The sequence below is a fragment of the Anabrus simplex genome, chromosome 1, assembly GCF_040414725.1.
Source record: "Anabrus simplex isolate iqAnaSimp1 chromosome 1, ASM4041472v1, whole genome shotgun sequence".
Lineage (NCBI taxonomy): Eukaryota > Metazoa > Arthropoda > Insecta > Orthoptera > Tettigoniidae > Anabrus > Anabrus simplex.
The window spans coordinates 1,163,649,223-1,163,672,446 of NC_090265.1; the positions used below are offsets into that span (position 1 = coordinate 1,163,649,223).

At 36.5% G+C, this 23,224-nt stretch overlaps 1 protein-coding gene across 1 annotated transcript in view; it reads right to left on the minus strand.

Moving 5' to 3' along the window:
* Positions 1-23,224, minus strand: part of udt (protein undicht) — a 105,258-nt gene that overhangs the window by 44,252 nt on the left and 37,782 nt on the right. The window lies entirely within an intron of this gene.

Here is a 23,224-nt window from a genome sequence, read left to right on the forward strand (position 1 = left end):
GGAACTAATTTAACAACCTCTTTCAAATTTCCAAAAGCAGAACTACAAGAAAGGCGAGAACTGTCTTAGTAAATTGATAGATCTATTTGTAGCTACACCAAATAAATGCCTATTTTTGAAATCTAAAATTTTTTTGACATATATTTCATCGCTCTGTAAATTTACAACCCTTTCTAAACTTGATAAATCGTTGACAATGTAACTTTAAAAGTTTCTGTTCTCTTCATCAGCTTTCAGATATACAGCAAAGGAAGTTGAAGATTTTTGTAAAACTCGGGGATGAGGTAGGGATAAAATATGGTTAAATCTAATTGCGTTATAATACTTTGTAGACTGCATGTAAATGAGGAATGCATTTAGAGTTGTAGTGATGTTGTATCTAGGTTTCATTAAAACTAGAAGTTAAAAATAGAAGTGTAAACTGATCATGCAGAAACGTTAATTTTTTAACAGAATCTCTGAAGTTTCATCTTCCTGGTTTTCAAGTTTAGATTTTAGGTTATCTATTAAACTATTAATCTGCACAACTAGTGAACTAACAGAACTTTCCAGTAAGGAAAAGTTGTGGCAAAATTCTATTGCTTGGAACAACTGGCTCCACTTACTTAATAATGAATTTCGAAATATTACAGAGCCAGACTGAAGAACATTTTCTTTAGAAATGACGCCACCATTGATATGAATTCCGACCGTAAAATCGTTGTTTACCCTAATACTTGACCTTATTTTAGGTACCCCTATGTTTGACACATCTAATTTATACAAAATACAATAGTTTCCACTAGTACTTATAGACTACTCAATTTTATGCTCTGCCAATTTGTTTTGTATATTAGAAACAAAGGACTTGAAAGTCTTAATTTTGTTCGCTTCCTCAGCTACGGTCATCTTACATTCCTCTGCAGGCTTTGTCCGTTTTTCTTCTTCTTCACTTCTTTCACCTGGGGATTTCCTTATCTTGGAGGAGCACTTACTGAAATACGATGGTAAGTTCGGAAATAGCTTTGGAACCGCACAAGGTAACAATACAGGCTTCTTCTGTGTGAATTCCCAATTGTTGCCATCACCATCCTTGTATTTTTCAACATAGCTTACGTCTTCAGGAAGAAAGTGTTTAATACACACAAACGAATATTTGGTAGGTACCCAATGGCACGTTCCCATATGGCTTTCAATTGTGGATTTTTAGGAAACCCAAACACTGTCACAAATCCTTCAGTTTTTATCGATGAACGATAATTAGACTTACAATTCGGCACAACACAAGTCTTTGGCATTGTAACCAACCACTATACACAGATAAGCAACGGTATCATTTAATTTAGTTACAGTATTTTGAAGAGAACACGAGCGCGAGACACACCTCTCGCGTAACTCAGTGGGCTACACAGAGCAGACTAGCCATTCACTGCGGGGTTGCCAATTTTTGCTCGCCGCGGCCTTCTGTAAAGTCAGCCATGGCACAAACACACGCGCGGAATACCGGCTGAGCTTCCTTCATAGTCAGTCAACACTCACGAACAAGTAGCTTCTCAGCGGCACATCGGGTATGTAACACTAACATTTACTCTTCTTTCCTTACCTAGATTTTTTGTTTAAACACCAATTTAATAACAATATTTCAATTACAGATGACTTCCACTGCATCCACCACAGCTTTTAACAACACACTAGAATCCAGCACGCACCGGCGCCAACATGGCGTGCCACTACAGATCCACTTCACAATCAGAAATGAAGATGTCTCGTCCTAGCCATGGTGCTCCGACTCTATTGTAGTGTACTTTCACATTTAATCCGTCCACTGCAGATTACGCCAAATACAACTCCATTCTATTTCACTAGGCCAGCATCACAAAAACAAAAACTTCGTCCTGATGTTCTTCACGTTTTCATTACGATAATAGCTCCGTTTAAAGTCTCGTCAACCATTCTCATGCCAGTATTTTTCACATAGCATTCATAGTTATTAAGAAGTTAACAAAACTCATTAAGAGAAAGATTCTAACCCCGCAACATGTTCCTGAAAATACAATTATCAACAAATAACTGCCATCATTGTTGCCACTCACAATGCACCATGTACTTAACGACCTTTCGTTTCAACTACACCAAAATTTTGCCTAAACATTACGACACCCAAACAAGTTTCCTTCCACGCCAGCCAAATTTACCGTTACTTATGGAGCTATATTCACGAACCCGGGACTTCAACCAGACAACTTTCAGTATGACTATCTCCTAATAGAACCTCATTTGGCAATCTTAAAAAACGTTGGAATATTTTTCCTAGCATTCCAATAATTATGAACTGAGGTCAAACCACACTGCATACTACTGTGTCGTTGCCTTGTCATTACTGCAATCATCAACCAACGGCAGAAATAATGTGATGCACATTGGTGCCAGACATTTTGTATCCTTTCTCCCCGAACTGCTTCCATGTAAATATATAAAAGCTTTATAATTTCCTAAGATTTTCTACTAGAGTAGCGTCAATGATTCTTAAGACCACCACTGCTGGACACTGCTAAACTGACCTGTGGTTTTATCAAAATCAAAATCTCTTTATTTGCAAATGAGGTGTCTACCTCGGTGGCAAATGGTACACTAAAATACATTATTGTCAAGCACTAAATATTAAATTAACAAGAGAAGAAAATTTTTCCTATAATACAATATTATACAATTTACGCTAACAATGTTTTCTATTAAACACACAGCTCATCCTTAATAAATTTATATTGTTTACAAAATTCTACTTATAATATCTCCTGTACTACTTACAAATATAGTCAACTGATATACAGTATGTGGAATTACTTCAAATGATACTATACAACTGGTATAACATTAATATTTACATTGCATTTATTTATTTACTTTTTTTTTTTTTTTACCCGTTCTGGATCCTAAGTAGCAAAACGACCTGCTGCGTCTTAACCAGAGCCCCTTTTGCCACCACTTTTCAGAGTTCCTGAAGGGCCTTCACAGCTACCGTAGCGGTCCCAGGGCCCTCGAAGTCCCCACTGTACTTCACCCCTACAGGCAGTCCCCTACTTTGGCTGTCCAAACTCCTTAGACCAGGGGATGGAATTAATTTATTCACACACATTTTTTTATTTACAATAATCTGCACTGGTCGAATGCCCTCTAACACTTCACTTATTTTCTCTGTTGCTGTTTATTCTCTTCTTGAATATCTGTACAGATTTTGGAAAAGGATCAAACACTACCCCTGGTAAACTGTTCCACTCCTTCACACCCTTCCCAATGAATGAAAATTTACCCCAATCGCTTCTGCTAAAATTCCTTCTAATTTTATATTTGTGGTCAGTCCTGCCGATATAATTATTTTCCAACTGAAGCCTCTCACGGATATCTCCCCATGCTTCTTCTCCTGTGTAGGCTCTATATAATCCTGTAAGTCTAGTTTTCTCCCTTCTCTTACTTAAAGTTTCCCACCCAAGTTCCTTTAACATTTCCGATACACTACTCTTTCTCCTGAAATCCCCTGTTACAAATCTTGCTGCTTTCCTATGCACACTATCTAATTCTTTTATTAGGTATTCTTGGTGAGGATCCCAAACACTGTTTGCATATTCCAATAATGGACGAACCATACTCAAGTAACTTTTTTCTTTTAATTCTTTGTTGCATCCTTTAAGTAGCCTCATTATGACATGTAATGATCTGTATGCTTTCCCAACAATGTCATCAATATGACCCTTCCAGTGCAAATTACTTTCAAATCTCACACCTAAGTATTTGCACTTGCCATCTTTTGGGATAACTACCTCATCCAAAGTATATTCAAATTCAGTTTTAAAGCTCCTGTTTGTAAAAGTTGTAACAGTTGATTTGCCTCCATTAACCTTCATATTATTTTCTTCAACCCATTGTTGGATACTTTCAAGGTCCCTTTGTAATTCTGAACAATCCTCAATGTTGTTTATTTCTCTATAAACAATTATGTCATCTGCATACAATCTTATTTTTGATGTTATATTGTTCCCTAAATCATTTGCGTATATTAAGAAAAGTAACGGACCGATTATACTACCCTGTGCAATTCCCTTCCAAACTTTCTCTTCCTGAGATACATTATTTCCTACTTTGACTTTCTGAACCCTTGAATTTAGAAATGCTTTTATCCAACGTGTAACCCTTACGTCCAATCCTATTCCCTCCAATTTCTTTAATAATATTCCTTGTTCCACTCTATCAAAGGCTTTGGAAAGATCTATGGCTATGCAATCTAACTGACCTCCTGAATCCAACTGATCTGATATGTCCTGCTGAAATCCCACCAGTTGTGCCTCACAAGAAAATTTCTTTCTAAATCCATACTGGCTCCTCATGAACCAATTTTTATCATCACATATCCCTCTGATGTACTTCAATATTAAACTCTCTAGAATTTTACAAACTATACTGGTCAGGCTGATTGGTCTGTAGTTCTCTGGTTTTCTTTTATCACCCTTTCCTTTATAAATTGGTATTATTATAGATTCCTTCCATTCCTTTGGTATTACACTATTATTTATGACATGCAATATTTCTGACTACTGTATCTATAAAAAAGTTAATATAACCCCCTTTTAACTCCATATATTAATGAACATTGTTTCTCATTGAAATTTTAGTATAATTTATCAACATTTTTGATAGTGAAACGTCAATACCTCATACAGACCACTGCTGCTGGACACTGTCAAATACCCTGTGGTCTTACCTATTAGTGCAAGTCACTTTCCCTTACACTGCCCCATTGTTAATATGTTAAGTTATCCTTTGTAGGACATACCCTGACATTTGACGCTGTTATCCTTCACAACTGGTAATTTACAGCCAACGGCTGATATACTGGTATCTTCTTCTTCTTCTTCTTTTATGACCACATAGGATCACTTTAGTCAGTCCGTCGTTCAGGTCTCTTTGAAGGGATTGTTCGGGCTTTGCGGTCCTCCCAGTACTTCTTCAGACGCTCCGATCTTCGTGCCCTTTCCTCAGTTGAAAATGTGCGTGTTGTTGGTTTGTTTTGTGTAAGGGTAAAGCGGAGGTTTGTATTCTTGAGTTTTGTATTCAATTTTATCTTATTTTTGGTGTCTTCTGTTGTAAGGCCTATTTCCTTCAGATCCTCTCTTACTTCTCTGATCCATTTACATCCTGTTGTGGTATTTTTTGAGACGAGATTGTGTTGTACTAGTTGTTTCAGAAGTCTCGAGTCCTGCATCCTCATGATATGTCCAAAGAATCCCAGTCTCCTCTTACGCATAGTATCTGTAATGGGTTCTAGCTCTTTGTACACGACTTTGTTAGGTATTAACCGCCACTGTCCATCTTTCTGATATTTTTTGTTGATACAGGTTCTTCCAATCCTCCTTTCAATTTTCTGAAGTCTGTCAGTCTTTGATTGTTTATTCAGGTAAAAGAGTGTTTCTGCTGCATATGTAGCTTCTGGTTTTATAACTGTGTTGTAGTGTTTTATTTTTGTATTTATTGATAGACATTTCTTTTTGTAGATATCCCATGTTAATTTTTGTGCTTTAGCTAATCTATTTGTTCTTACTTGGATTGAGATTTTTTCATTTAAGTTATGTGTTATTACTTCTCCAAGATATTTAAACTGAGTTACTATTTTGATTTTATTACCATTTATGGTGACTTCTTTTAGCTGTGTTGGTTTTTGGGGCATAATTTCTGTTTTTTCAAATGATATTTTGAGGCCAATTTTATTTGCAATGTTTTGAAGTTCTGATATCTGGGTTTTTGCTTCTTTTATGTCCACTGCTAGTAATGCTAAATCGTCAGCAAAACCCAGGCAATTTGTTTTGATTTTTCGGCCAATCTTTATTTTGGGGGGACATTTTCTAAACCATTCCCTCATTACCATTTCTAGAGCACAGTTAAATAATAGTGGTGAGAGCCCATCTCCCTGCCGTAGTCCAGTTTTAATTTCAAATGTCTCTGATGTTTCCCCCCTAAACTTCACTTTTGACTTGGTATTGGTGAGAGTCAATTTTATCATGTTTATTAATTTGGGGTGTAGTCCAAGGTGCCTTAAAATTTTAAACAGAGATTCTCTATGGATGCAATCATAAGCTTTCTTGAAATCTACAAATGTTATCACCATATCTCTGCTTCTTCTCCTGTTATAGTCCATTATCAACTTAAGACTCATGATCTGATCAGGACAGCTCCTCCAGGGTCTGAAACCTCCTTGATATTCTCCTAGTTCTTTCTCAAGTTGTAAACTTATCCTATTAAGGATGATTATTGAAAATATTTTGTATGTTATGTCTAGGAGAGAGATTCCCCTGTAGTTATTAGGGTCGGTTTTGTCCCCTTTTTTGTGCAGAGGATGAATGAGGGCTGTTGTCCAGTGTTCTGGTAGTTCTTCTTTAATCCAGATAGAGACAAGTTGTTGATGGAGGGCAACTTTTGCTGAGGTTCCTGCATATTTCCAGATTTCCGCAAAGGTCTGATCTTCTCCTGGCGCTTTGTAGTTTTTTAATTTATTCAGAGCTTGGTAGACTTCCTTTATTGTGGGGGGATTGATGTTTTCTGGTGATGTTTTTATCGGGGTGTTGGTGTCCAAATGAAGGAGTTCTGTAGGTTCCTCACAATTTAAAAGCTTGTTGAAATGTTTAGCCAGAATTTCTGCATTGTCTTTATTGTTATGGGCCAGCTTACCATCTTCATCCTTCATCAGTAGGGTCGGGGGTTCATATTTTTGGAGCTGCTTTCTGAAGGTTTTGTAGTAGTCCCTTGATTTAGTTTTACTGAACTGTTCTTCAGTTAACTGCAGGGTGTCCTTATGATGTTGTCTTTTTATTCTTCTTAAGACTTGGGTAGTTTCTTTTCTCTGTTTTACTAGCTTTTGATAGGATATTTCTGTCTTTTGGGACTGATGTAATAGCCATGCCTGATGTCTTTTCTCCACTGTTTCATCACATTCACTGTTCCACCATTGGTGTTTTTTACGTGGTTTAATTGGAGCTAGGTCTTCTGCAATTTGTTTAAGGTTGTGTACTAAGTCTTCAAGTTTGTCTGTGATTTTTATTTTTTCAGTTGCTTTCTGGTAATTTTTGTTGTTGATTAGCTGGGTAGGATCTATTTTTCTTTTAGTTTTAAGGGCTTGCTTTTGTTGTCTCCTCTGGGGAGTGAGTTTAATTTTAATTTTAACTACGTAGTGATCTGAACCTGTGTCTATTCCTCGGAGGACTTTGACGTTATAGATCTCTTTGTGGTGGTATTTGTCCATGCAGACGTGGTCCAGTTGCCATTCTCCTTTAGTGTAGTCAGGGTGTTTCCATGTTTTGAGTTTTTGAGGTTTCCTCTTAAAACATGTAGATTTTGAGATTAAATTATGGTTTCTACACAGGTCAACTAGTCTCTCTCCATTTTTATTTGTTTTCTTGTGTGCTGGCCATTTTCCGATGATGTCACGGTATTTTCTTTCTCTGCCTAGTTGAGCGTTGAAGTCGCCTATTAATAATTTTATATGGTGTTTGGGGATGTTATCTATGGTCTGGTCCAATAGGTCCCAAAATTCTCCTGTTTCCTCCTGGTCTTTTGAGGAGTTGTTTTTATCATTAGTGGGAGCATGGGCATTTATTATAGTATAGATTTTATTAGATGCCTTTAAGGTGAGCGTTGAGAGTCGTGGAGACTGTGATCTGAATTCTTGAACTGAGTTTATTATTTTAAGGCTGACCAAAAATCCTGTTCCAAATTGTGGGACATTCTTCATCACTCTCTTCCCGGGTATACCTTTATAGAGTCTGTACCCTTGAGATTCCAAGGCATCCTGGTCAGTGTTTCTAATTTCCTGTAATCCCATGATAAGAATTTTGTGTTGGTCCATTATGTCGGTGATCACTTTTAGTTTACCGGTTTGCATGAGTGAGTTTATGTTGTGTGTAGAGAAGTATGTTATCTGCTTTGGTTTGATTCTTGATTTTGTCTCATTCGTGTATGTAGTACTGGGGTATTTCCGTGCCTCCGACTTCACGGTATCTTTCAGGTGGCAGCCCACCGTATCCGAATGCTGCCTTCTCTGAACTCTTGGTTCAGCCGGTGGAGTATTCCTTAAAAGACCTTCCATGGTTGACTGTCAAGGTGTCACCTGTGTGGGACTAGGTCCCGAATTACAACTCTGGATGTGATCCAGTGAGGTGATAATGAGGCCGCTCCTCTGGAGTACAGACGCCTTGTGCAGCCGCCCCTAACCTGGAGAACAGACGCTGCATAATGGATTCCAGTGGCACTTCCTCCACTGTGGGGACCATCACCCCACCCAAAGGGGCTCATTCGCCCGAAGCCGTTGGCCCCCTTAGGGAGTCAGGTTATTTCCCGCCGCCCAACACTCGGCGTTGGCAATTTTACAGCTGGGTGCCAGACCAGCAAACCCTCCTCCTTTCTCATTCCGGACTTGGGACCGGACAATGGCGGAGTTATACTGGTATCTATATCATCAATGAACATTGTTTTTCTCATTGACTATCCCTACTGTAATATGTCAATATTATATCTTAGTATTTACGATTTAATTACAAATCAGGTACCTGATTTATGCCCTGAGGTAGCACTATGACTGATGATGCCTTCAATGAAGGGCGAAACATGTCTCATATGGAAATAAAGATAAATTCCTAAATATTTAAAAATTCTAATGTATTGAATAGGTGACATAATAAACTATTTAGCATCCTACATATAGTATCTTCAATACGGATCAATAATGATATTTATCACTTGCAATATAATGAGAACCCTGTTATAACGACAATTTTTGTTCGTCCCTTCAAAATTCCTATATTAAACTGTGTATTATCCTTCGGTTACAGTAAGAACCCCATCACTGACGTATCCATTATTACGAGCGATTAAGCGTGCACAATTTTTCCGTTACCGATATTTATTAATGGTTATGAATTTCATGTTTTTGGTCCGTATTGAACTGAGAATAATATATGAGTAATAATAATAACAACGTAAACGTTTCCACCTTTTCAATACTAAAATATATTCACAAAATTATAAATTACACGGTACTAGTTTCGACCCATCTAGGGGTCATCATCAGCCGTATTGGAGCAAAGATCACTTTTGGCGAAATCCTAAGAAAATGTTATTTTAAAGAATAACAAGTGAAATGAGATGTTATTATGGTAATAGTTAATAATACAAGGAATATACATACTAAGAGGTTTTTAACAAAGAAAAAAGTATAAATGGGGTGTTGTAAAAATTATAATCATGGAAATCAGTAAGTTCTTGTATTGAAATGACATATAAAATTATATATGGCTTAGGAAGAGGGCTTAAGGTGGGGCTGAAGGGTGCGGGAGAAAGTGTAATTGTCTTGGAAAAGTACCTTTGATTAAATTTAGGATTGAGTTTAGGTTGGCTGCATTATTGTTTCTGAGGAAAGTGATAAATAGATCGAAGAGTATGTTGGGTTTCTCTGAGATTTCATTGAGATTGTGACTGGCATTAAAGTATTGGTCTAGGTGTATGTAGTAATTTTCCATTATGTTGAGTAAAGGGCCCTTGTTTGCTAATACGAGGATGTCCATGTCTTGTTCAATATTTTACAATGCTTAGTAAAGCTAAAGGTTCCACCTATTCAATACGTTATCGTAATGGTCTACTTAGAACATCACATATTTATTTAACTTATCATAAAATACATCTTTGGGACCGGTTTCGGCAATCCACTATGCCATCATCAGCCATTGGGTTTTTTATAGCAAGGAACATTCAGAAATTAAAAAATATGCAATAGCAAGTCCTATTCTTAAATGAAAAACATTAAAAATATAGCTAAATAGCTAAATATGGATATCCAGTGCTCCATCAGAATATCACAATCTACTACGGCTGAGAAACACACCAGTGGTTTTTGATCTTCCACAGAAGACCAGGACAACTATCAACAGGATTCACACTGGCCATGGCAGATGTGCCGACTCCATCCATAAATGGGGAATACTTAATTCGGCGGCGTGCAGTTGTGGTGCTGTGAAGCAAACAGTTCGGCAACTAGAAAATTTCAAATTACAGGCACATCATATCATGCATTCATTCGATATCACCAATATGTATGCCAACATCAAACCTGAAAAAGTTATACCAATCGTTTTAAAAAATTTGCGCACTCACAGCAAACTTAGTCAACTTGAAATAGACGATTTCATACTAATCTTGAAGTTCCTAACTAACAATAATTATTTCATTTTCAACAAAGTAATTTATAAACAGGACGGACTAGCAATGGGTTCGCCGGCATCAGGTATCTTAGCTAACATTTATATAGATTTTCTGGAACACACTAAAATCATAATCCGGGAGATAGTAGGTTCGAATCCCACTATCGGCAGCCCTGAAAATGGTTTTCCGTGGTTTCCCATTTTCACACCAGGCAAATGCTGGGGCTGTACCTTAATTAAGGCCACGGCCGCTTCCTTCCAACTCCTAGGCCTTTCCTATCCCATCGTCGCCATAAGACCTATCTGTGTCGGTGCGACGTAAAGCCCCTAGCAAAAAAAAAAAAAAAAAAAAAATAATAAGACATTCAATAATATAGCCTTCTGGGCCAGATTTATAGATGATACATTTATAATAATGGATCAACGCACTACCGACGCCCCTTCCACCTTAATACATCTCAACAACATCGATAATGATATAAAATTCATAATAGAATCTGAAAGCAATAAAACCCTAAATTTTTTAGATCTAACCATTACCAGGCGCCCATCCTCTTTTGAATACAAAATATACAGAAAACCGACACATACAGCCACGACCATCAAACACGATTCTGAATATCCTCCTAGTCATAAAAGAGCTACATACAATAATTTAATACAGAGAGCATTTAATGTACCCATGTCCAATATAGAACGTAAAAAAGAACTTAACACTATACGCAAAATCGCATCTTATAATGGCTACAACAAATGTTTTATAGAACGCATAATAAATAAATTTAAACATCAACCCAATACTAAATTACAAAAAGAAACACCCAAAACAAAAACATATGCTACTTTTACTTTTAACTCTGACATTTTCCGTTTAACCAATATTTTTAAAAAAAGAAATGTCGATATTGCCTTCAAAACCAATAATAGAAATTTAGATATTTTTTACAACTCCAAATCGGTTAATATACAAAACCCATTCGATAGATCAGGTGTATATAGGTTTCATTGCAACGACTGTACCAGTGTTTACCTTGGACAGACTGGGAGATCATTTAATATCAGATACAATGAACATGTCAATGCCATAAAATATAGAAAATTTTCGGCAATAGGTCAGCACATACAGGAATACAAACACAATTTTTACGGTATCAACAAGGACTTGGACATCATCGAAACAATAAATAAAGGCCCACTCCTAGACCTAACAGAGCAATGTTACATTACTTTAGATCAATATTACAATCCCAATTACAATCTAAATGATATTTCGGAAAAACCTACAATTTTATTTGACATGCTTATTTCATTGATTAACAGTTTAAAAATTCCTAAAAATCAATCCGTATATAAAACATTACGTAGCGCGCTAGCCTACTATCCCCGGCAAAGCCCACGCCCCCCTGACACACAGGCACACGCGAACGCAACCTCTCCTGCGTCCCCTTCCTTACAGCTGAGCCGGCTGGTTGGCGTTAGACATTCAGCAGTTGTTCCTCACTCTCTCTGCACGCTGTTACATTCAACCTGAGGTGAGTTTCATATCTTCAATTCTTTTCTATAGTACCGCGTATCGTTTTCAATAACTCATACTCATTTCACTATTTCCTTTTTAGGTCCGTACTGGTTCGAGATTAACACTATTTACGGCCCATTTCCATCTGGCACATAAAATAATATTCAAGATCTTAACCATAGTTTCGGCCTCAGCCACACAGTTATTTACATTGAAAAATACTAGAAGCAAGGTTCAAATACTCAAACAAGAAAAAACACATCAGATTCTGCTACTCCTTACATAATCAAACAGACTGTCGTGTCAATAAGTTTTAAGGAAGAAGAACCTGTATTTATTATCTAAAACAGTACAAGTCGCATATTATGAGGAACTAAGAAACTGTGTTTAAAAAATGACAGAGGTTTTTATAGAAACATTCATCAATTTTATAGAAAATTTCCTGTGTATCAACTATATCAAAGCATAGTCTTTTTAAGCACCTAAAAAACAATTCTAGACGCACCATATAATACTTAACAAGACATGTTACTTGTATAACATAAAAAAAGGGTTAATACTAACTAGCCAAGTTTTAATATTTCCATGTAAAATAGGACTTGTTGTTTTAAAAACTGTGGTTTAAATGGCAAAAGTAGATTCTTTTATCAATTTTACATGATTCTATTGTACATAAGGTATACCAAATCATAGACTTTGCCAATTATATATAAAAAATAATTTTAGATGCACTAAATAATATTGTATTTTTCAAAAAAGACATGTTATTTGTATAGTACAATGGGCCTATGCTATTTGGCTATATTTTTAATGTTTTTCATGTAAGAATAGGACTTGCTATTGCATATTTTTTAATTTCTGAATGTTCCTTGCTATAAAAAACCCAATGGCTGATGATGGCATAGTGGATTGCCGAAACCGGTCCCAAAGATGTATTTTATGATTAGTTAAATAAATATGTGATGTTCTAAATAGACCATTACGATAACGTATTGAATAGGTGGAACCTTTAGCTTTACTAAGCATTGTAAAATCTTGAGTCAATACGGACAAAAAATGAAGTTTTTAATACTAAACTGTTCAATATTGGTGAAATTATGGTTATAATCTTGCATGTGTTGGCCGATGGCTGAAAACCTGTTGTATTTTATTGCGTTAGTGTGCTCGTGGTATCTGATAATGAAGTTTCTCTCGGTTTGCCCGATGTAGGTATTTTTACAGGTGGTACATTTGATCCTATAAACTCCTGATTTTAAAAAACTGCTGGTCTTGTTGATGTGTGAAGTATTGTATAAAACGTTCATGTTCTTATTGTTGGTTTTGAAGGCTATTTTAACGCCTTGTTTCTTAAAGATGTTGGTTAACTTGTAGATATCATTGTTGAACGTGAAGGTGGAAAATGTTAGAGGTTTGGTTATTTCTTTTTTGAGGGTAGTTTTTGGGCGATGTTTGTGTTTATTGATTATCCTTTCTATAAAATGATTGCTGAAGCCGTTGAATTTTGCGATTCCGCGGATTGTGTTGAGTTCGTTTTTTAGATCTTTATTGGACATAGGTATGCTGAAGGCTCGGTGAACTAGGCTGTTGTATGTGGCTCGTTTGTGGGACTGGGGGTGCACTGAATCTTGGCTAATGGTGGAGGCTGTTTGAGTGGGTTTTCTGAAAATTTTATAACTGAAAGAATCTGAGTTTCTAGTGATGGTTAAATCTAGAAAGTTGATTTTTTGATTTGATTCGGATTCTAGTGTGAATTTGATATGAGGATCAATATTGTTGAGTCTTAAGAGGGTGGTGGGTGCGTTAATTGATTTCTCATTCATGATTACAAAGACATCGTCGACATATCTGGCCCAAAAGAGAATGTTTTCGAATTCGTTGTCAATTTTGGTGTATTCGAGGAAGTCCAGGTATATTTCTGCTAAGCTCAGATGTGTTTTTAATAGACTTTTTGGATAAGAATTGATAATTTTTTCTTAAGAAACATTGGATGAATTGTGATATTTTGTATAAGGGGCTCGGTCTATAGTTGATAATTGGCCGGATGGGAATTCCGGTTTTGAGAATTTTGGGAAGAGCTTTAGCAGTGGGGAGTCCTGGGTTCATATGTATGAGTTTGGATTTTTCCTGTTCGGTAAATAAAAATGAAGTGTTTTTAAGAGTTTAAGTAGTTTTTGAATTTTTTGGGTGGGGTCTTTTTTGATTATGGAAAATGAGCTGTCTGTGAAAAAGTTTTTTGTTTTTTCAATATATACTTTTTTATCCATGATAACTGTTGCATTGCCTTTGTCAGCTTTGGTTACGATGAGTTCGTTGTCTTTAATTTTCTTCTTGAGGGCGTATATGCGCTTTTGTTCAGCAATTTTTTCTCTATTTGCTCCAATACGGCTGATGATGACCCCTAGATGGGTCGAAACTAGTACCGTGTAATTTATAATTTTGTGAATATATTTTAGTATTGAAAAGGTGGAAACGTTTACACCGATATTTATGCAACCAGTCATTATACTGCATGTGATCGATCATCTTCGTTATTGTTTTCTTGCTTTGTCCATTAGTGAGCTCTCTCATCGACATTCGAAGGCAATGATATAGATGTTGATTCCCATTCATATTGGTATTCGAAGGCAATATCGGAGTCGATTCGTGATACCTGTCAACTGCTGTTCCGTAAGAAAAATGAAAATGAAAGAGAACATGTTTTCATAATAAATGCATAAAAATACGCGTCTGATAACAGTTGTTAACTCGTTAAAGATAAAGGCTGAATAAACAATCATTTAATTTTAATGCTAAATAGTGCAATTAGGAACGGGATACACCTCAAGATATGGCAAAGTGCGTCATTGATTACAAAGGTTAGTTCATATTTTCTCGTGTCCGCTAAGTTACGGAAAGGCTATTATTGCGTAAATTTATAGCAAGAAGATTATAATTTCTCTACTGGCGCTTGAAGTATGTTTTCATCATACGTATAGTAAAGTTAAGTTAGGTTAGGTGACGCTGTTTGAATAAGAAAACTGCAACGTTTGCCACAAAATGCGATCGATCATCTCCAGTACTGTATAGTTTTCTCGCTTTGTGCATTTGCGAGCTCTCTCATCAACATTCGAAGGCGATGTTAGAGTCGACTAGTAATACCCGTGGACTGCTGTTCTCTAAAGAAAATTTGAAATGGAAGAGGATAACACATTTTCGTAATAAATGCACAAATAACGTGGCCGAAGCAGTTGTTATCTCGTTAAAAATAAATGCTGAAGTAAACAATCTCTTAATGTTAAAGTTATATTTTGAAATTAAGTAAGAATGTGATACACCTCAAGATATGGCAGAGCACATCACTGATTTCAGAGGATTGTTTATATCTTCTCGCGTCTAGTTAAATTTCGGAAAGGCTATTCTCACGTAAATTTTTAGCGAGTAGGTTATCATTTCTCTACATGCGTTTGAAATATGTTTTCATGATACATGTACGGTTAGGTGATGCCTCTCGAGGAAGAAAACTGTGCCACAGAAGCCTCTGGAATGATACCGTATTTCTCCGAATCCATGATTTTTTTTTCCGATGAATCTCATGTGAATAATCAAAGGTTGTTTTGCATTCGCGGCCTGACAGTAATGAACACTACTGGCAAATACCTCCGTAACCACGCTGTTTCTTTTCACCCCCCTGCGCGCGCGCGCGCACACACACACACACACACACACACAACTCGTTGACAGTGAACGACCGCCTCTATCATACATAGCTAGCTGCGGCGAATGGTTGTACAGTGTCTATATGTAACGTCACTAGTCTCGGGAATTAGTGAAGAGAGAATGACATTCTATTATCCCCTACGAAAACATTTCTCAAATCTGCAGAAAGGCATCAAAACATGTCAGCCTTCGAATTCTTAGGAAGGCCACGGCTACTCAGTAGCAGAGTTATAACGTGTCTACTGTACCTGACGCTTAGTAAAATTTTTATAGATAGCAGGAATATTTTTGTGATGGATCGTCGTATTGTAAAGATATGTGGAACAGGTATTGTCGGCAAATTTTCAACGGGTTCTCGATGTTATGATGCCAATTTTAAGTTAATGGCTATTAAACACTCAGAAATGTATAACAATTGTGCAGCCGCAAGAAAATATGACATAGGCCTAACTAAAGCCAATATTCGGTGTTACCGTAAAGACAAAGGTAGCTTAAAAATGTGTACTGTACAAAAAATGGATTCAGTGGCACGCAACAAGGATGCTTTAAAGAAGTCTAAGATGAAATTGTGAGGTATGTGCACAAAAAATGCAAGGGCGGAATTACCATACCGCGGTGCAAGAAACTCATTCGTTGACTTAAGTTCGCGATTAGGCCTATACATTGCTAGCCGCTGAAGTGGGCCGAACGCGGGAAGCGAGACGTGTGTGTAGCGGTAGCCAGTTATATCTGATGCTGAGTGAAAGTAACAGTTTTAAAGTAAGCAAGAATATTTTTTTTGATGTATTGTCGTATTGTAGAGACGTGTAGAATAGGTATTGCCGGCACATTTTCAACGGGTTCTCTTCGATCGTATGATGCCAAGTTCAAGTTAATGGTTATTAAGCCTGCTGAAATAAAGAATACAACCGCAAAAAAATACGGCATAACTAAAGCAATATTCGGCGTCTACAAATAGTTTTAAAATGTGTACTGTATAAGAAAGCCATTCATATGATGTTACAAAGCACTTTGTTTGGCCTGATTAAATTTTTTTTGACGGAAAAAGTGGGTCATCTTGGATTTGGAGAAATACGGTAATACAATTTTTTCAGAATGAAATTAAACACACTCTTTCAAGCAGCATCGGATTTTGAAAACTTAACAAGTAAGCCGTAGTGAGGATATTATCCGCGAAAAAGTTTTATTTATTTATTTATTTATTTATTTACATAGTTTATGCCCACATTGGAGCACTTAAATCAAACCCAAATACATTTATGTTATTTAGCTTGCATCATCTTCTTCCTTTCCCAAAACCTCTTCATTCTGGCTGACCTGGCGGCCCTTTCTTCATCAGATATGACATATTGTTTGTGTTGTACAGATTTGAATGACAATCTTATTTGTTTGTTCTTGAGAATCCTTTTTTCTTCTCTATTTTCAATTTGCTTCATTGTAATATTCAGCTCTTCTAAATCATTCTGAACTTCTTTAAACCAATTATTTTTTGTTTTACTTTTCCAAAAGTAATTAAATAGTTGTTTTATTATCCTATTATCATTTAATCTAGAAAGATGACAGAAAAAGGCAATTCTTCTTTTTCTCATCACGTCTATTACAGATTCACTTTCCCTATAAACCACTGCATTAGGCAATAATCTCCATTGTCCATCCACCTTAAGTTTTTTATTAATGATTGTTCTGAATATCCTTCTGTCAACCTTTTGCAGTGTATCAGTTGTTGCTTTGGTGTTCAATTTAAATAGTGTTTCACAAGCATAAGTCGCTTCAGGTTTAATGACGGAACAGTAATGTTGAAGTTTAGCATTTATTGAAAGAGATTTTTTTTCTTGTATGTTGGCCATGTAATTCGTTGTGCTTTTTTTAACTTACATGTTCTGCTTTCCATTGATGATTTTTTATTGGTGTTCCAAGTTATAATTTCACCAAGATATTTAAAGATATTTAATTTGTTTGGTATTGGCTAAGGTAATGGTTGGTGCTGTAACAGGGAAGGTTGGCATTATTTCTGTTTTTTCATATGAAATCTGCAATACAACTTTTCTTCCTATGTTATCTTCTATTTGCAATTTAGCTTCTTCCATATCATGTGCAAGATCATCAGCGAATGCTAAACAATTGAGTCTTATTTTTCTGCCAATCTTGATGTTAGGTTGACACATCTTATTCCATTCCCGCATGATTTTTTCCAACACACAATTAAACAATAATGGTGAGAGTCCATTATTAATGTCAAATGGCTTTGAGAGTTCATTTCTAAATCTGACTTTAGATTTAGTGTTCTTAAGGGTAATTCCAATAAGGCGAATAAGTTTTGGATGTAAACCAAATTCTTTTAGGATATTCAATACTGACTCACGATGGATACTATCATATGCCTTTTTTAAAATCAAGAAAAGTGATAACTAACTTTTTGTTTCTAACCCTATGATGCTTCATAATCTACTTTAAACTGATAATTTGATCTGGACAACTTCTCCCTGGACGAAAGTCTCCTTGGTATTCTCCAAGTTCACAGTCAAGTTGTTCTTGAATTCTCATGTATAATAACTTTGTAAAAATTTTGTAAGTGATATCCAGCAATGATATCCCCCGATAATTGCTGGGATCTGATCTATCACCTTTTTTATGTAAAGGGTGTATTATCACCATATTCCACTCTTTGGGCATTTTTTCAGTATTCCAAAAGTCTATGAGGTATTTATGTAAATTCTGAATGGTTTGTGTATTGGCATTCTTCTATATTTCTGCAGTTAGTTGATTCTCCCCTGAAGCTTTGTAATTTTTAAGTGAATCGATGGCTTTCAACACTTCATTGTAATCTGGTCGTATAACCTTTTCTAATGGTGTTTTATTTTTTGAATGAAGGTCATACTCTAGGTATTGTGCTGGTTCTTCGCTATTAAGTAATTCTTGAAAATAATGAGCTAAAATTTCTGCATTCTCTTGGTTACTATGTGCCAGTTTACCATTTGTATTTCTCATCATAAGTGTTGGTGGAGTATAGTTTGATTGGTATTATCGAAACGTTTTATAAAAATTCCTCGTCTTATGTTGTATGAATGCTTCATCTATGGCGTTTAATGATTCTTTGTGATAATTTCTCTTAACCCTTCTGATTTCTTTGGCTGTTTGTTTTCTAGCATTATTTAGTTCTTCATGGGACTTTCCTGTTCTCTTTTGTTGATCATTCAACCATGCTTTGAGCCTGTTTTGAATCACTGTGTCACACCCCACATTCCACCAAGCATGTTTCTTTCGTTTTTTAACGGGAGCAATTTTTTCAGCTATGGTTTTTAATTTTTCAATTACCGTTCCCAAATTGTCGCTTAGAGGAGTTTTAGGCCTTTCAAAATACAGTTTATTATTAATTTAATAACTAGGTTCATACTTCTTCCTCCTATTGGATTTGGATATTTTGTTCTTCTTTTTTGGCGTTAATTTTATTTTAATCTTGGAATATATAGTGATCTGAATCTATGTCTACCCCACAGAGTACTTTCACATTATAAATTTCTTTGTGATAATTCTTGTCCATGGCCACATGGTCAATCTGGAACTCCCCCAATTTAATATTAGGGCATTTCAAAGTCATTAGTTTGTGTGGTCTTCTTTTAAACCTTGTAGATTCCAAAATTAATCCATGATCTATACAAAGATCAATTAATCTTTGACCATTTTTATTTGTAAATTTATGCGCTGGCTATTTACTCACTAATGTACGCAATCGTTTTTCTTTTCCTATTTTAGTATTAAAGTCACCAAGTAAAATTTAAATATGTATATCAGAGATACCTGATATCAACTGGTCCAATTCTTCCCAAAATTTTTCTGTTTCTTTTCTTTGTTATTTTTGTCATTCGTTGGGGCATGGACATTTATCAATGTGTATGTTTTATTCTCTACTTTAACTGTTAGGAGTGCCATTCTTGGGGAGGTCGAAGAAAATGCTTCAATTGAAACATATGCTGTTATGGACCAAGAATCCTACTCCAAATTGAGGAACATTTTTCATCACTCTTTTCCCTGGAGGACCTTTGTAAAGGCGATATCCTCCTGATTCTAATGGGTCCTGATCTGTATTGTGCAATTCTTGAAGAGCTGTTATTACTATCTTATGTTGGTCCAATACATCTGTTAAATGTTTTAACTTGCCAACTTCCATAATTGAATTGATATTTAATGTTTAAAAAAATGAAAATTGTCCTGGTTTATTGAATTTCAGTCTTTGCTTAACCTGATGTGTCTGCATGTCATCTGTATCTGAGTGGTGTCTTTGTTTGGACCTGCTGATTTTGTATGTCCAAACCGGTGGATTTATTTGTGAGAAGACTGATCATATTTGGCTGATTATCTGATCAATGATCAATGTTTCTGACCGTAGTCAGGGTTTACCATTCCAGATGTGATCTGGAAGGATGATTAATGAAATATGGATTGATGAATGATGAATTTGTGGAGTGGAAAAAAATGGAAGGGATCCGACACTTCGAAAAATGAAGATATCGGCCATAGGAAGACAAGGGCCACGAAGTGTGTGAAAATGACTCCCTAGCCCTCGCAAACCTAATAGCGTAGGGGTAGGAAAAGAACAAGAGTTGATCAAAAGAGGTCGGATAGGATAGATGAGAGTGAGGATCCCGGCACAAGTAAGTGGAAGCAATACCAGGACTCGGTTAAGGGCCCCGTGGTCGCCAACCCACGCTCCAAAGTTCAGAGCCCATGGTGCCCCTTTTAGTCGCCTCTTACGACAGGCAGGGGATACCGTAGGTGTTATTCTACCGCCGTTTTGTACTGATTTTAATGTGTATGGGGGTTTTCCCGACTTTTACAAAAAATCGGATTAATGACAATCCGATACAGAGAGTAAATTTTTTGCTGTTGTGCATTCTCGCTATAACAGACTTCTACTGTATGTCATACATGTGGATTTGGCCTTGTTTTATGGCCAGATACCTTCCCTGAAGTCAACCCTATGTGGAGGGCTGTATTAGATATTTCATGTTTCTGTGGTGGCTGCATGTGTGATGTGCTGTGTATGAACATGACAGTATTGGGACAAACACAAATACCCAGTCCCCGAACGAGAGGAATTAACCATATGCAACTAAAATCCCCGACCCGGCCGGGAATTGAACCCAGGACCATCTGAAAGGAAAGCCCCTGGACTGATCATTTAGCCGGGGATATAAGGTGATGAATTGCTGCACAATTTTACAATTTTTGTATTGTAGTATTTATGGTTTTCAATGTTAATACAGGGTCTTTTATTTGGTTCGCTCCGTGTGTCAGGGGAACATGCATGGAAGGCGATAGCGCGGCCGGGTGACTCATTTGCTGAGAGATGTATTGTTTCATGACTGGTTGAAATGATCTAATGCAGTACAGTAGCGATAACCATTGCTTCACAGCAACAGTTTAGTTTAACATTTGTGGTATTGGTAGCGTGTTCAACATGTCTGCTCTAAAATAGAGTCGTTTCTGTAGGAATATTAAAGAAATCTTGTGTTTAATGAGTGATGTATATAGTAGAACAGCGTGTTATTAATTGTGTTGTCCTATGCAAATCATTTTTTAATACAGAGTGCCGCTTTCAATTCATTCGCAAATTTCCTGGCATCCTCACTCCCCATAGGAATACGGTACATAAATTAGTAAAGAAGTTCCGCACCACCGGGTCCATTCTTAACAAGAAACCACACAGCAGATGAACCGTTTCAACACAGGAAAAGCTTGATGAAATAGGAGCCTTCTTGGAAAGAACTCCAACAAAATCCCTGTCACGTCTCACTGTACAAGCTAATGTGTCATTATCTTCTGCCCACAAAACTGTTAAAAGCAAAACCGTAAAAACCCAACACTGCCCAATATTTAAGAGGACCTGATAGTTTCGCTAGGGTACAGTAATGTGACTGGTTGCTTCAGTCAGTTCACGATGAGTATGTTGACCCGAAACTTTTGTTTTGTAGTGATGAAGCATGGCTACACTTAAGTGTCTACGTAAATAGTCTAAACAATCACTACTGGTGTGCAGAAAATTCCCACCAGCTGCATGTCCGTCCATTTCATGACGTAAAGATAGGAATTTGGTGTACGGTAAGTGCTCGCAGAATTATAGGGACTATATTTTTCTGCGTAACAATAAATGTTCATCGAGATATAGACCTCATTCTCAGACCATTCTTTCAGGAGCTGATGGAATAAGAAAGGAGTAATGGTAACTTCATGCAAGATAATGTGATGGCACACACTGCTAATCTGTCTATGGAGATAATACGGGAAGCTTTCGAAGATCGTATAGTTAATTATCCCCCTAGATCTCTTGATTTAAATGCCTGTGATTATTACCTGTGGTGGATGCTGAAGAGAAAAGTGTATGTGAACAACCCTCACACAAGAGAACAATACACAAGTTATTTCGAACATCACATGGGCTGAGATTCACAGAGTGTCTGCCAACCTATCAGAGATGCCAACTTTCCAGAAAGGCAATTCGTAATGCAGCCGTTAGGACACGGGGATTGAGGGGGGGAGGGGGTTACGGCGGCGGCCGTAGAATTTTTCCCCCGAGATCTGCAGAAATGTATATATTTTCTAAACTTTCTCTTAAGTAGTAGTTATAGTACTCATTAGTCATGTATTTTTAATGTACTCTACGTACGATGTGTATTATATAGATATGACTTTTTTAAAGTGTGATTATTTTTGTTAATACCATTACTGTTATTATTGTTAATATTAGCATATAATTGTCATCAATAGTTATTATTAAGTGTTCTAGATTAAGACTGGTTAAGTGTAAGAAAGGAAGTACATCCCTAACTTTGCCAAGATAAAAAAAATTATTATTATTATTATTATTATTAACTTACATATCATTGAACAATCAATGAACAACATACAATTCAACCATCTTGTTCTTCCTTATTATGCGCATCTGAAAAATCGCGGCTACACACACTACAAAACAGTGTGAAATGAGACTTTGAGGAACGCAGTAAACAGGGCCATTCTTTCGAGTAGTGAACCATTTTTTGTTTATTATTAGCGTCACTAGTCATGGTAACGCCATCACACGTATTTTCCGGCACAAGAAATCGCTTTATTATTTCAAACTTTTCGCATTTCGTAACACAACGATTAGCATATATCCTGTAAGAGCAAAATATGTAAATTTGGCAACCGAAATAGCAATAAATACTTCTTCAACAGTCACGCACACAGTATTCACAATGAAACGGAGTTAGTCACCACTTTGCCGCCAAAACAAAGACCAAGGATCATGTAAGAGAAATACAAAAACAAAAGAACTCGCATATTTGCATGGAAATCTGATCATGTGACGAACAAAGACAACAACTCCGCAAGATATACCACTTCACAGGTGCCTATTTTTCCGGTACTGGAAGCACACACTGCGTTCAGCGCGTGAAAACTCGAAATATTCTTTAACGAGGAACAGGAAAGGGGTGTAAATAATTAGTGAGAAATCCGAAAATAACATTCTGAGAATTCAAGCTGTAATGGCATTCCTTGTGTATCCTTTTGAACACTTCATACACATAGACTTAAAAATCAACAAAAAATCGTAATTTGTGGTGTGTGATTCGTAAAGGCGTAATTATGATGGATAATTCGTAATTATTACGATTGAATCGTAATAGTTGGCATCTCTGACCTATTTACGAGGTGTCAGGCGTGTTTAACAGCTGAAGGACAACATTTTGAACATCAAATGTAATGCCAGGTAGGTTTTAGACTAATAGTTTCACTAGAAATGGATTTCTATAAG